This window comes from Leptonychotes weddellii, chromosome 12 (genome assembly GCF_054177405.1).
Source record: "Leptonychotes weddellii isolate Sample4059 chromosome 12, ASM5417740v2, whole genome shotgun sequence".
In the NCBI taxonomy this organism is placed as follows: Eukaryota; Metazoa; Chordata; class Mammalia; order Carnivora; family Phocidae; genus Leptonychotes; species Leptonychotes weddellii.
In genome coordinates, this window is record NC_138380.1 from 80,013,851 (window position 1) to 80,029,630 (window position 15,780).

The following is a 15,780-nucleotide window of genomic DNA, read 5'->3' on the forward strand; positions in this document are numbered from 1 at the left end:
GCACATTCTGCATGGAGCACTGGGTGTTATGCACAAACAATGAATCATGGAACACTTCATCTAAAACTAATGATGTAATGTATGGGGATTAACATAAGAATAAAAATAAATAAATAAATAAAAATATTCAGTCAATCACACAAAATAGCACACAGAAAAAAAAAAGAAGTGTGGTAGACATACACAATAGGAATATTACTTAGCCGTAAAAAAGAAAAAAAAAAAACTTGCTATTTACAACAACATGGATGGACCTAGAGCGTATTATGCTAAGTGAAGTAGGTCAGAGAAAGATAAATACCATATAATTAGACTTGTATGTGGAATCTAAAAAACAAACACAAAAAAAAACAAATAAAGAGGCAAACCAACTCTTAAATACAGAGAACAAATTGGTGGTTGCCAGAGAGGAGGTAGATAGAAGATGTGCAAAATAGGGGAAGGAGATTAAGAGGTACAAACTTCCAGTTATAAAATAAATAACTCACAGAGATGAAAAGTATAGCATAGGGAATATAGTCAATATTGTAACAGCATGCTATGGTGACAGATGGTGACTACACTTAGGTGAGTACTGAGTAATGTATAGAATTGTCAAATCGCTATGTTGTACACCTGAAAGTAATATAACACTGTATGTTATACTTAAGTAATAAATTAAAAATTAAAAAAGAGTGTCTATTATAGTCATTATTCAGGAAAGAGAAAGAATAGGTTAAATGTTTGCTGGTTGTTTTGGACTGCATTAAAATGTGTTCATATTAAGATGCTGCATCAAAATGTTGTACCTGTGGGGAGGGGGAAGACATCTAAGTATAAAACAATAGGGTATATCAAAAAATTGCTGATAGTTGATCATGCAAGAGCCTAGGAGCATGAACAAATGGCCAGGGACCAGTAAGGATGCAAAGGTGGGGCCAGGGGCTGGGTGGGAAAAGCTTTTCCTATCATGCTGGAGTGTGGGGGAGCCACAGCTTGACCAGGCAGTGATGTAGTAAGTTGTGCATGTTAGAAAGATCACTCTTTCTAAGAGGAGTACAGATGTGAGGTCATTTAGAGACTATCACGCTGATGCTAAGCAAATATGGAGAAAGGACAGGCATACAAGAAATGTTGATGCTGTAGAATCAACAGAAGTTAGTTACAAGTTGAATCATGGAGGGCAGGGAACAAGAGGAATTAAAGTAAGATAAAGAATTAAAAAAGGAGAAGGAAATTTGGGGAAAATGTGTTAGTTTCAGGTTATTTGTGGGATGGCCACATAATGAAGTCTGGGACACAGTCAAGAATAACAACAATTCAATTTCCTATTTTTACTTATACCCTCTTCCTATATTTAATATCACTTTTCCCTGCCCTCTAATCCTTGACCCTCCAATCTCCTCCCACTCCAACTTTGCCTAATTAACACCCACTGACTCTTTAAGGATTATCTCAAGCCACCACCCCATCTGAAATATCCCTCATGACACCATCTCCTTCCCATGAAAGCTGAGTTAGGTGGCTTTTCTCCTCACACTCTTATAATGCTCCATGCATATTTCAGTTATTACACCATAATATCTGTCTCCTCTATATGATTTTAAGCTCCTTGTGCATAGGGTCTACATCTTCTTCATCTCTAATATCCTCAGCATATATAGCGCAGTGCTTGTTAGGACGCATGTGGTTCTCAGTGATCATTGAATGAATGAATGAATGAATCTAGAGTTGGAAAAGGAAAAAAATTTTTCTCAGACTGAGGTTGAGAAATATTGGAGCATGTTGAAAGTTGTGGTTATAGGGGACTGAGTGAAAGTTTGAAGGTGTCTATAATCTAAGTTCTATCTATGAAATAAGAGTCATTTCACAAGAGGGGCGCCTAGGTGGCTCAGTGGTTAAGTGTCTGCCTTTGGCTCAGGTCATGATCCCAGGGTCCTGGGATCGGCCCCAAGTCGGGCTCCCTGCTCAGTGGGGAGCCTGCTTCTCCCTCTCCCTCTGCCACTCCCCCTGCTTGTGTGCTCTCTCTCTTTCTCAAATAAATAAATAAAATCTTTTAAAAAAAGAGTCATTTCCCAAGAAAAGGTGAAAAAGATGGGTTGCAGAAAATGATAGAGGTTTGGAATAGCTGCTGTGGGGAGTGGAAATAGTAGGTGACCAGACCCCTTTAAGACTGGCAAGGAGCCATAAGGGTCAGCTAACATCACAGCCATAACGTTATAGTGAGTGACACCAATAACTGTGATTCTCTCTAGCAGCTCAGCAAGCCGAGTGTGAGAGAGGAGGGGCTAAGAAAGGAGGGGACTCCTCCAAGCTTCAAGGCCAGCAAGGCAAGATGCAGTAGAGGACAAGGAGGCTCTGACACAAAGTGACATACTGTGGGCTGTACACTGGATTAGGAAAGGAAGTGGAGCCCCAAGGGACAGCAGACAGGGAAACGAGAGTGAGGGAGTAGGGACCACAGGTGTCCATCAGGCTGAAGAAGAGAAGTTGTGGGGTCAAGTGGTGTGACACCTGGTCAGGGGAGGCTCTTTTGAGAGATCAGCAGGTTAAGTTTGCAATTCCAGCATGAGACATCTGGGTGACAGTAGAGCCCAGAGCACAGCTACAGAAGTTAGCTGCTAAAGGAAACTGGTGGTTAAGGTTGTGGGAGTCAGAAATGTTTAAGAACACTGAAGCTACATTGTTGGGCCAGTTACACCAGGATTCTGAAATTGTCCACACCAGAGGCATGAGCAAGGTGAGAAGAGTATGAAGGGGGTTCCAGAGAGTTCATGAAAAAAGGGTGCTACCTGGGATTGAATAGATAGGCTGATGTGGTTGGAGGCAGGAATTTCAGGGGAGCAGAAAGATAATGGCCCAGAAGTGGTAATAAGGGGCCTGTAGAACACTACCCAGCCTCTGCCCTAACTCTGAAGGAGTTTTCTCCCTGCTGGAGCAAACTCTCCAACCTCTAGAGTTTAGACAGCCTTTATCTTTGTTCCTCATTCTGGCATCATGATTCTGCTTTCTGAGACATCTCTTAATTTGAGTCCCCAGTCTGGTGCTCTTATTTTGCTTTTTCATGGGCATCACTCCATGTCCCAGACTGTTATGATCATCAAAACTAATCTGTCCTATTTTTCATTCCTTCATGTCACTAATATGACCAATTCTACAGGAAGTAAGCTGACTTTTACCCTAGATGTTAATGGACCAACATGCTGCTCTGCCCAAGATATATACTTGCATCTTAGATCCTCTCAGAAGTGTGTTTACCCAACCCACTCTACAAAGTCAGCAAGCAAGGCAACCTTCTTGGTATACATCAAAATGCAACAACTATGTGTTTTCAGGGCTGCTTCTTTTAGCACATGAGCAGGTAGACCAAAAGCAATACTGTAAATTATTTTAAGTTAGGGAGTGAAAGGAAGATAAACTGCCATAAAGGCATTTTAAATTATTGGGAAGAAGGGGTAGAAAAACAGTGTCCTAAACTCACAGTCATTCGTGCAGGACATCTTATGTTCCCAGGATTTCAGGTTAAACAACATGTGGTTTATATAGTAGAAAAAGCTCTATCTTTGCCTTTCTCATTATGCTCTGTCAATACCTGGTCACCACAAAAGCTGTCTGACATCTACTAACAATCCCAATCAATAACAGATGGTAATTGAGAATCCATAAAATACCATGGTAGGCATGCGTGGGCAGAGGGTATGAAGTATAGAACATGGTCCCTGCCTTTATGAAACTTGAAACTTAAGGGAAAGTGAAGCCAAGTCTACATGAACAATTAACTAACAATAAAAGTCAGAACCTATGTTAACACTACTTCAAGTCAACATCAAAAATCAAACACTTTATTGCTTTGGAATTGTTAACACTGCCAATGTGTTAGAAAGTTCTCTTGAGTTTTAGAATGTTGTGGGAGGTTGGCCTTTTCTGAGCACAGGCATTTCCCAAACCTGTGCATTGTGATACCAGCCACTCAGATCAGCAGGCTCCTTAGCCTCTGCTTCCTGCAGAATGAGCTGGCACTTTTGTCTACGACACCACCTGGCTTAGTAAAGTAGGTCACATTAGGGCTCTTGGCTCAGAGACAATGAGAGGCAGTGGAACATGCTGTAACTGAAGAGACCGTGATGATATCTTCCAAAGAGACTTTTAAGAGTAGAAAGGCCAACAAGAAGATTATAGCTATAATCGTTCTTTTTATTTTTAACCATCCTTTTCTTCCTTCATTATACAGTCTATACTCTAGTAAAATATACAAATTCAACACGTTTCTATTATCTTGGCACAGAGTACTGTAAGAAAAAGTGTCTTACATTATGTGGTACATTTTCATTTACAAAATCCTTCTGCATATATGAACTCTTTTGATCCTTGATGCAAACTCTGTAGAAGTGAATATTACTGACCAGTTTACATAAGTTCATTTGGGGTTCAGGCCCTATTCACTCCACCACTAGAGATGAGTTAGCAGTTACCTTACCCACCCTCAGGGGCAGGACCTCCCCTCCTCATAGAGCAGCCGAGTCTGGTTCTAAATGTTACCACTCTTTCTTTCTCTAGACCCTACCTCTCCTACCAGCCAACCCTTCCTGTCCAATCTCCATGGAACTCAATTCAATTCAACAGGAAATTAATGAATGCCAACCATAAGCCAAACACTATACTAGGAATTGCAATAATCAAATTGATACCCTCAAGGAGGGGCCAAATTAACTAGGGAGAGAGAGAAACAAAATATTATAATAGCACAACAATTACAATAGAGGGATGCACATGGTAGCACAATAGTTCCAAGAAGGGTGTAATTAACTCTGCCTGGTAGGCTTAAGTAAGTGGTGGTGGAGACAAAAGTTGAAAGATGAGTAAAGAGGGTAGAGAAGGCATTCCAGGCAGATGCAACCTTACCTGTGCAAAAGTAAAGGAGTGGGGAACTGTAAGAAGTTCAATTTAACTCACCTCCTATCCATATCAACACCCAACGTAATTAGAGAAAAACACAAAACAGTTACTTGAGGGCTACTGACCTCAAGTGAGGTCATAGGCTGCTCACTCATAGACTATTAGTTCAACAAGTTCTTTCTCTGCAAACCTCCACCTGTTCCCTACCCCTTCCTCACTCCTATCTTATAACTTTGCCTACTAATGCACTCAGAAAATCAAATCAGTGAGAAGAGAATTTGCAAAAATCACCTGCTACCGCATCTACTATTTCATCTACATCTATTTCCATGCGCTCTGCATTCACCAACATTAGCATGAATGATCTGTTCATCCCTCTCTGAGCCAGCACTTCTTTGGACAGTAGACTCAAGGCACTCTCGCCTTCTCAAGGACATTGCTGTAAGTAATCGTTTCCCACTCTCCCGCATCATCATATCCATCAGCAAAATGGAAAATACAAAAATGCTGTTACTTCTCAAATTTTAAAGAGAAAAAAAAAAGCCCTCTCTTGACCCCGTTTCCTTCCCCTCCTACCACTGCCTCATTTTTCTCCATGACTTTGTTACAAAACTCCTTGAAAGAATTGCCTTACCCACCATCTGCAGTCCCTCTTCTTCAATTCTCTGTTGAACCCACTCCAATTAGGCTTTTCCCTGGTGCTACTGAAATGTCTCTTGTCACGTGTCAATGATCTCCACATTGCAAAATCCAATGATCATTTTTTTGACCTCATCCGATTTGACCTGACCTGCCCTCAGCACTTGACCCATCTGATCCCTCCCTCCTCGAAACACATTCTTCACTAGGCTTCCAGGACTTGACACCCTCCTGATGGTCTCTCCTCCTCCTTCAGTGGCCACTCCCTCCAGTTTCCTTTGCTGATTCTTCATATCTTCCAGAACTTTAAGAGCTGGAGACCCTGGTGCTCAGCCCTTGCATGACTTCTCTTCCTCATCTACTCTCACTCCCTAGGTGATCTCATTCAATGTCATGGTTTCAAATACCAAGTAAACCACCCATGAGTCCTGCCTCAACCTCTCTTCTAAGTCCAGATGCCTATGTCTAACTGCATGCTTAAAATGCAGCTTGAATGTCTGACGGGCATCTCAAAATCACTATGTTAAAAAAGCGACCCCTGGGGTGTCTGGATGACCCAGTCAGTTAAGCGTCAGACTCTTGGTTCTGGCTCAGGTAATGATACCATGGGTCATGAGATTGAGCCCCATGTCAGGCTCCCAGGGAGTCTGCTTGAAGATTTTCTCTCTCTGTCCCCCCACCCTCTAAAATAAATAAATAAATCTTAATTAAAAAAAAACTATCTCCATCATGTGACTCAGCCCAAACCTTGGTATCACCCTTGGTACCTCATTTTTCTTATACCCTACATTCAATCCACCAGCAATCCTATCATATCCACCTTTAAAATATATACAGGATCATAATCTTTCTCCCTATCTCCACCACTTCTATGCTGATCCATGCCACAGTTATTTCTGGATTATTACAATAACTTCCTTATTTGTCTCATTGCTTATATGCTTGCCTTCCACCCCATTTTATTCCCCAGACAGTAGCCAGTGATTCTTTTAAAATGTAAATTAGATCAGACCACTCAACTGACATTCCATCTCATCTAGAATAAAAGCCAAAGTCCTTATAATGAACTTCACATGTTACATGATATGCACCCCCACACAAACATACCTCTTTGACTAAATAAGTGAATGAGTAAATGAGTGAATGGATGGTAAGGAAGAGGAAAATGGGATGAGAGTAATCCTAAAGAGTTAGTCAGATGATAACCTTTTAACCAAGCCAAGAAGTGGCTTCAGATTTATTTGAATGTAATGGGTAGTCATCAAAGGTTAAGATTTCTAGTACAGTAACTATCTCCTGTAAACTCTTGTTTCTAAATACAATTCGTGTGTTACCTTCTATACAAATCCTGACTTTCTACCAATCTTCCTTCCCCCCAGAAAACCAGTCACAGAAAACTTTTTGCTACTCCTTTAATGTGTCACATTTTCAAACTTTCATGCCTTTGCCCTGTTTCTTCTGCCTGGAATGCCCTTCCTTACTTTGCCTGAGACACATCTACTCTAGAAGACCATCAGGTGCCATCATTTTTGTAAAGCACTCCCTGGTTGCTCCCAGAGAGCCATGTGTTTTCTTCTTTGGGCTTGTAGAATACATTTATTCACCTCTATTACAGATGTTATCAACTCATTATAGTTAACTTGTTTACATATTGGCAAATCCCTGGAGGACAAGGTCCATGATCAGTTCTTGATGAGGCCTCTGCCCTTTGCATACAGTGCCTACAACCTAGTACATGCTCAATACATGTCTGATGAATGAAAATGAGCCAGCAAAATAGAATGAAAATTAGTAAAGGAGTTATATAAGAGAAGCCAGAGAGTGAAATGTCATCAAAAACAAAAGAAGAGGGATTTTCAAGAAGTAAGGAGCGGTCAGTTCTTCAGAATTTTAAATAAGCTGACAGATGTCATTATATTTAAAAAGTAGGAGAGATTTGGAAATAAAATAGTCAAGGTTCAGTAGCATATAACAAAAATTATCTTATATCTAAGCAGTGATTTAATATGAGCAATTGGGTGCTCAAAGCATCATTGGAAGGACTGGATAAATGGGGTGTAGACTGCACTTCCAGAATCCAAGAACAACACTGAAAAACTGTCTTGCCAGAGTAACCCCAGCCTCTGCCACAATGGGAAAGCTAGAAACAAGGAGGCCATCACTGGAACCATTGGCTCCAGAGCCATTACACCTGCTAGGTCTGCACCAGCCAAAACAGGTGTCCTACACCCTGTCTCCTGATACCAATGACTGGCCCCTAAATCTCTGCTAATGCTGCCACAGGAAAACACATCTCCATGACTGCATTAGTTTTCAATTGCCGTGAAACAGATTACCACAAATTCTTAAAACAACACCCATTTATTATCCCAATTCTGTAGGTCCAAAGTCCAGGCAGACTCAACTGGGTGGTTCTCTGCTTCAGGTTTCACCAGATAAGAGTCAAGGTGTCAGTAGGTTGGGTTCTTATCTGGAGGCCCTAGAGAGGAATCTACTCCTAAGCTCATTTGAGTTTGGCAGATCCTTGCAGTTCTAGGACTGAGATCTTTGTTTTCTGACTGTGGGCTAGGGGTCACTTTCACAGTTCCTCACACAGGCCTTCTTACAGGCCCTCCCACAGCATCACATCTGGGACAAGATCCCTCTTGTGGAGTCTCCCTCACACTAACCCCTCTGATTTCCATTATTGCCTCCAGCCAGAGAAAACTCTCTGCTTTTACATGGATTTATGTGATGAGATTAGGCCCACCCAGATAATCTCTATATAACACAACACGATCACAGAAATGGTATCTTTTCATATTCACAGATTCCCAGGATTTGGGTATGGAAACTTGGGAGCTGTTTTATTAGAATTCTGCCTACCACATTGTGTTTGCCAAAAAAATGCAGTAGAACCAATTTCACCTTCTGAATTAGTCTCCAGAGAAACAGAACCAATAAGATGTATATATATAGAAAGAGATATATTATAAGGAATTGGGTCACATGATTGGAGAGGCTGACAAGTCCCAAGATCTGCAGGGTGAGCAGGCAAGCTGGAGACCCAGGAGAGCTGATGGTATACTTCTGATCCACAGGCTGGCAGGCTCAAATCCCAGGAAGAGCCAGTGTTTCAGTATGAGTCTGAGGAAGAAACCAATGTCCCAGTTAAAGGCATCCAGGCAGTAGGAATTCCCTATTATCCATGGGAATGTTGACCTTTTTGTTCTATTCAGGCCTTCAGTTGATTAGATGAGGCCCACCTACATTACGGAAAGAAAGTAATCTGCTTTACTCAGTCTGCAGATTCAGATACTAATCTCATCCAAAACACCATCACAGAGCACCAGAATATTGTTTAACCAAATATCTGGACCCCTGTGGCCCAGTCAAATTGACATATAAAATTAACCATCATACCTTCCAAATTTCATGCAAGTACATCCAACTGGATGAACCTAAGTCCTATTTAGAACCCCAGCTGCAGAGGTGTCAGGCAGCTTGGGAAGGTGCATTAGAACAGCGTCTTTCAAACATTTTGACCCCAATGTACCATAAGAAACACATATTTTGTCACAGCCCAGTATAAGCACACATATACACACGCACACATACACATAACATACACACACATATAAATAAATGAAACAAAATTTCATGAAACATTAGTTATCCTTACTAAATGTAATGTAGTTTTATATTTATTTTATGGTTCTATTTCATTTTAAACCATGCTGATCTTGATCCACTAAACTGTTTCATGACCTTCCAAAAAACAAGGCATCGGGGCACCTGGGTGGCTCAGTCGTTAAGTGTCTGCCTTCGGCTCAGGTCATGATCCCAGGGTTCTAGGATTGAGCCCCAAATGGGCTCTCTGCTCAGCGGGAAGCCTGCTTCTCCTCTCCCACTCCCCCTGCTTGTGTTCCCCCTGCTTGCTGTGTCTCTCTCTGTCAAATAAATAAACAAATCTTAAAAAAAAACAAGCATCATTAGGAAGGCAGACTGATTTTGAAAGTCAATCTTTGGGAAGTAATATTCCTTCAGTTATATGTCTCACAATGTCTGATATGTAATACCACATTAGTTAAGCTGAATTGAGTACAGACAATAGGCTTTCAATTCAATCTTAAGACAGACTAAGAAAATTCTGAGTCCTTTTATAAGGGTAGGTCCATAACTAGCCAATAAAATCAAACAATGGATATCAAGGGATGCCCTTTTCCATCTCCCACCCCATGCAGGAAGGCTAAATTTGCGAGTCCACTGAAATATATGGGACCTATTTTTCAGGAGGAAAATGACCAACAAGGAGGTGTTCATGTGCAAAGCATAGACATGATGAATTATTATAAATAGGTGTTGAAGCATGTAGAAATTATCCATTCTGTGCCACTTATAACAAGTCCTTGGGTGCCTGGATGGCTCAGTTGGTTAAGCATCTGCCTTCGGCTCAGGTCATGATCCCAGGGTCCTGGGATTGAGTCCCACATCGGGCCCCCTGCTTGGCAGAGAGTCTGTTTCTCCCTTTATACCTCCCCCTGCTTGTGCTCTCTCTCTCTCATGCTCTCTCTCTCTCTCAAATAAGTAAGTAAAATATATATATAAAAAAACAACCCAAGTGCTTGACTCCCTTTGATTATCATGTCAATACGTAAGGCACAGTTTAGAGAATGTTGTTACTCAACAATGGCAACTCTTGGTTTCATGTTTCTGTTACACCCCCAAGCCCCAGAGGGTAAACTGTGTCTCTGAAATAAGGCCCTAAAGAAGAATTCATCCACTTCCCACCACTCAATCTCCCTTACTAAGCTCTTCTCCAGGGAAATGACTTACTTGTTTAGATGCCCTGGATAAGCAGTAAGCATATTTCTGAGTGCAGCATTTCCATTTAACTGGACTCATGCCCTAGGCAGCTTATAAGGATCAGCCCAGGGAGTCAACTTGAATTGATCCCCTTCCTCTCTTATTGCCACATCACTGGCAGAGTTTCACACATTCAGATTTAATTCTCTCTGACTGAGAAAAAAATGAGGAATTTGGGTTTCCTATACACAGGTCATATTATGAAGTCTTCTTCACTCAGCTGCACAAGAGCATGAATGAGAAGACAGGGGCATTGTATGATCCAGGAAGTGAGTCTGTAGGACTAGCTTGTGGTAGTTGTCACAAAACTTCACCATTGCCAAAAGACTAGAAAACCTCGAAATTGCTGAAATTGTGATGGTTTGAGGACTCTTACCATAAGGATTGTCAAAATCTGGATATGTGTTCTATACAGAAGCAATAAAAATCATTTAATATAGATTTAATGAGCACCTACTATGTGATATTTAGAGCTCTACTCTAAACACAGAAGTAATCAAGACAGACCAAGTCCCTTCTTACATAGTAGAGGCTGGCAGAGGACCACTAACTGGTAAACAAGTAATTAAGAAATGGGCAAAGTAAATGGGGTACTGAGACTCAGCATCTGGGACCTACCATGAGGTCCAAGTTACCTAAAGCAAACATATACTATGTCACGCATCTCATCTATGGGCCATAGTTCTAACAGTTGTGACGAATTTGTAATTGCTACACATTGTAACTGCCAGAGTATCTCCCCTTTCTCCTAATTACATTTATTTTTAAGAAATGATGTGAATTATTGAAAGATACTGGGGATTCAGAGAACCAGTAGATGCTGGAAGACCATGTTTGAAATAGCAGCCCTAGAGGTCAAAAGGCACAACATCTAATCATGTTTTCTTTATAAATAACTTAATTAAAGTATAACTGATATACAATAAACTGCACATATTTAAAGTATATAATTTGGAAGTTTTGACATATGTGTACATACACATCACATCAAGGAAAAAAACATATCTGTCACCTCTAAAAATTTCCTTGTGTCCCTTAGTTATCCCTCCATCCCCTATGCCTCCCCAATTCCCATTCCTAGGCAATCATTGTTCTGTTTTCTGTCACTATATATTATCTTGTATTTTCTAGATTATACAAAAGAAAAATATAAAACATACTCTTTCTTTTTAGGGGGTTTGGCTTCTTTCACTCAGCATTTTCAATTTTATCCATACTGCTGTGTATATCAATAGCCCATTACTATTTTGTTTATCCATTAGCATGTCAATGGACATTTGGGTTGTTTCCACATTTGGCCTATTATAAACGAAGCTTCTATAAACAATCATGTAAAAGTTTTTGTATAGACATATACTTTGATCTCTTTTGGAAAAATACCTAAAAGTAGATTTGGCTGAGTCATATGCTAGGCTACATGTTCAACTTTCTAAGACACTATAAAACTGTTTTCCAAAGGGGTTGCATCACTTTTACATTCCCATCAACAATGTAAGAGAGTTCCAGTTATTCCATATCCTAGCTAACACTTGGCAGCCCAGTCTTTTAATTTTAGACATTCTAGTAGGTATATAGTGTTATCTCATCGTAGTTTTTATTTGCATTTCCCCTTATGATGTTGAACACGTTTTCATGTGTTTATCTGCCTCACATATATCTTTTTTGGTAATGTGTCTTTTCAAATTTTTTACCCATTTTTTATTGGATTATTTATCTTCACAATATTGAGTCTTGAGAATCATCTATATATTCTAGATGATCATCTGTATTTCTAGACACACAAGTCCTGTGTCTCACATACATGATTTGCAAATATTTTCTCCCAGTCTCTGTTTTATCATCTCAAACTCTTAACAGTTCTTTGAAAAGCAAAAGTTCTGTTTGATAAAGCACAATCATATTTTTTTTCTTATAATGAATCATGTTCTTGGTATTGTAGGTAAGAAATCTTTGCCTAATCCAAGATCATAATTCTTCTTCAGGTACTGTAAAAATGTTGTTCTACCATATTCTGGATTACATTGGTTCTGATGAGAAACCTGCTTTCATTTTTATCTTCTTCCTCTGTTTCTCTGGATTGAAGCAATTTGATTATGGTGTGCCTCCGTGTAGTTCTTCTCATGTTTCCTGTGGTTGGGGTTCATTGACCTTATTGGATCTATGTATTTATAGTTTTCATAAACTTTGAAAAGTTTTTTCATTATTTAGTCAATTAGTTTTCTTGCTTGTCCTCTTCCTTGGAGATCCAATTACATGTGGATTAGGCCATTCGAGGTCTTATTTTCTCTGTGTGTTTCATTTTAGGTGGTTTCCATTGCTATGTCTTTAAGTTCACTAATCTTTCCTTCTGCAGTGTCTATATGCCATTAATCCCATTAAGTAATCATAGACCAGATTTCTCTTTTTTTTTTAGCATATGTGCTGCCGAAGCGAGCACAATAGACCAGATTTCTCATTGTAGTCATTGAAGTTTTCATCTTAGAAGTTTGATTTAAGGTCGGGGCACCTGGGTTCCTCAGTCAGTTAAGGGTCTGCCTTCAGCTCAGGTCATGATCCCCAGACAAATATTTTCCAAATGCATATAAATTATGAGGTCTTCCACACTGGCCCTGTGTTGTACACAGGGTATTCCCTCTAATCCTTTTGAGCGTTTCATATACAAGAGGTGATTAATACTCAGTTGAATACTCAAGGCACTCTGTTGATCTCTGGATTTCTCTCTGTGAGCAACTTTCTCCTCTCTGATACTCTGCTCTGTTCAGGGAGGCTTCTAGATTTCACAGGTCAGAGTAGCAGAGAGGAGAAAGTTGCTCCCTCTCTACAATTGAGGGAAACTGCTGAGCTTTGCCAGTTTCCTCCTCCCTATACCACAGCCTAAAAATCTCCTCCCAGTCAATAAGCTATGGCACTGTTGGGATCACTTTACTTATTTCCCAACTTCAGGGATCTCTCTCCTTCATTGCCTGTTGTCTGATGTCTTGAGAACAATTTTTTTAAATATATTTTGTCTACTCTTTAGTTGTTTCTAGGAGTATAAATCCAGTTCTTCTATTATATTTGGCTGAAAGTAGAAATGTTAACTCCAAATTACATTTTAATATTGAGTCTTAATTCTCTGGTTTTGTTTTTTAATTTTTTTCTTCTTAGATGGTAGATTTAATGTGGACATATGGAGAATGACAATTGCTAGGCATGGGGGGGAACTAGAGGGGATGAGTTGGCAGATGGGAAGTTATAGTTAAAAAAAGAAAAAAAAGTAAAGAATGAGAATAAGCAGTCAAATCTTAAAGAAAGGAATTGATGGAGATTATTAAAGCCACTTGAAATCCCAGCTCTTACCTTCAACACAACTAATATGTGGCTGCAGGAGGATTCAAGCTACTCTTTTCAACTTGGAAATTTTAATCTGCCAGTGAGCTTTACTAACTTTTACTGGTCTTCATTACACAGCAACAAAGGCAAAGCTTAGGAATTTGTCATCTCTAGTTTCCTAGAGAGAAAAACACCAAAACTATAGAGTAAGTGACAAACTCAAAGTCACCCAGAGTACAGTGCCTGGGTGAAAAACCAGAGTCTTAAATATATCTTTTTACTACTTTGTTCAAATGATTATTCAGCATTGTTTGCCTTGGGAGAGAGTGAGCTGTGGCACAGAGGACACACTGGATGTGGAGTAGGAGTCTAGGGTTGTGGTCCAACACAGTCACTAACAAGCTAAGGGACCTTGAGGAAGTCACTTTACTTTTATAGGTCTCAATTTCCTCAACTGCAAATTGGAATAAGGACTCCCACATGAAGGGTCAATGTGAGATAAATGAGATGATGCATGTCAAGTTTTACAGAGCCTGACACTTCATATTACATGTAAGGTTCTATATAGTATCTCTTCTAGAGGGATTTGCATTTTTTTTTTTTTTTTTTTTTACTGGAAGGAAAGATATGAATCTGCAACCGTGGACGATCAAATAAGATCTGGATAGAGGACTGGCTTACTGGTCCACTTCCTTCTACTCATCTGGCCGTCCTGGCCCTGAGTTCCCTCCAAATCAAAGAATCAATGTCAGAAGACCTGAGATTCACCCCCTAGGTGTCCAAATGCAGACAGATTATTTAGCCTCTCTTCACTGTTAAAATGAAGGTAATGATAGCTGTCATCCATGGAGCACTTATTCTGTGTTGTTGCACATATTTGCACATATTGTCATACTCCTCACAACCCTTTGTTGTTATTCCATTTCATAGAAAACTGAGGTTCAGAGATGTTAAGTAACTTGTTCAAGATCATACACAATACAAGTGGCATGGCTGGGATGGGCTCCAACTCTGCTTCTACACCAACACACGTATTCCAACTTGCAATGTTACACTGCCTTCCCATCTGCGTGTTAAGATTGGGTGAGCTAAGGGCTACCAGTGTTAAGGTAGTGTGTGGCACATTGATGCCCTAGCCATGCTCTTCTTACCTTACCTTACCCAGAACATTTTCATAGTAACTGAAACACCACTCCCTATACAACACAACCTCCTTCAAATTACTCTCAAAGCAAAGGTTACTCACTCTTACATAGCCTACCCATCGCCCATTCCTTAAAAGGTAAGGTGTGCCTTCACATAGGGTTTTGCTGCCACATCTAGACTATGGCTCCACCACTTTGAATCACTTTGAGTAACTCCTCCTGTGAGCCTGATGCACCAGCTGATGCTCTTCATGCTCCCTCTGCCTATCCTTATCCCTGTCATCTCCTTCTCCCCAAGCCACACACCTGTACTCATTAAAAACATTAACACCTGACTCCTGGGAATTCTCTGCTCGATTTCTGTCATCATCTAGATAATTTGAACATCTTCAATGATGATGCATCTAACACTCAAGGTTCATGGTTCCTAGACTTCCTTCCACTTCAGCACACTGCCTATTTCTCCCACTAGCTGCAACTATACAATGGTCAGAATATAAAGAGCAACTAATTTAGAAACTTAAAAATTAACAGTAGCAGGTGAACAGGGGAAGGGAAGCAAAACCTGAAGAATGACCTTGTGATGGTTATTACTATGTGTCTACTTGAGTGGGCCATGGGGTGTCCAGACTAAAAATTATTTCTGGGTTTGTCTGTAGAGTATTTCTGCATACAATTAGCATTTGATTCAGAGGACTCAGTAAAGCAGACTGCCCTCCCCAATGTGTGTGGGCAGGATCCAATCTATTGAGATCCTGAATAGAACACAGGACAGAAAAAGGAGAAATCCACCCACCCCCCGACCTTTTCCTTCCTCACTGCAAAAGCTGGGAAATCAGTCTCCTGCCTTCTTGGATTTACATCATTTACACCTGTTCTGAGGCCTTTGGACTCCTTTGGACTCAGACTGAATTACATCACTGGCTTTTCTGGGTCTCCAGTGTATAGACAGCAGATTATGACT

General features: G+C 40.2%; 1 long non-coding RNA gene across 1 annotated transcript in view; it reads right to left on the minus strand.

Annotated features, from left to right (window-relative positions):
* Window positions 1–2,468: 2,468 nt before the first annotated feature.
* LOC145716602 (uncharacterized) overlaps window positions 2,469–15,780 on the minus strand; it is a 159,524-nt gene continuing 146,212 nt past the window's right edge. The window contains exon 3 of the long non-coding RNA XR_014139416.1: window positions 2,469–8,640. This is a non-coding gene — a long non-coding RNA (uncharacterized LOC145716602). The remainder of the gene's footprint in view (window positions 8,641–15,780) is intronic.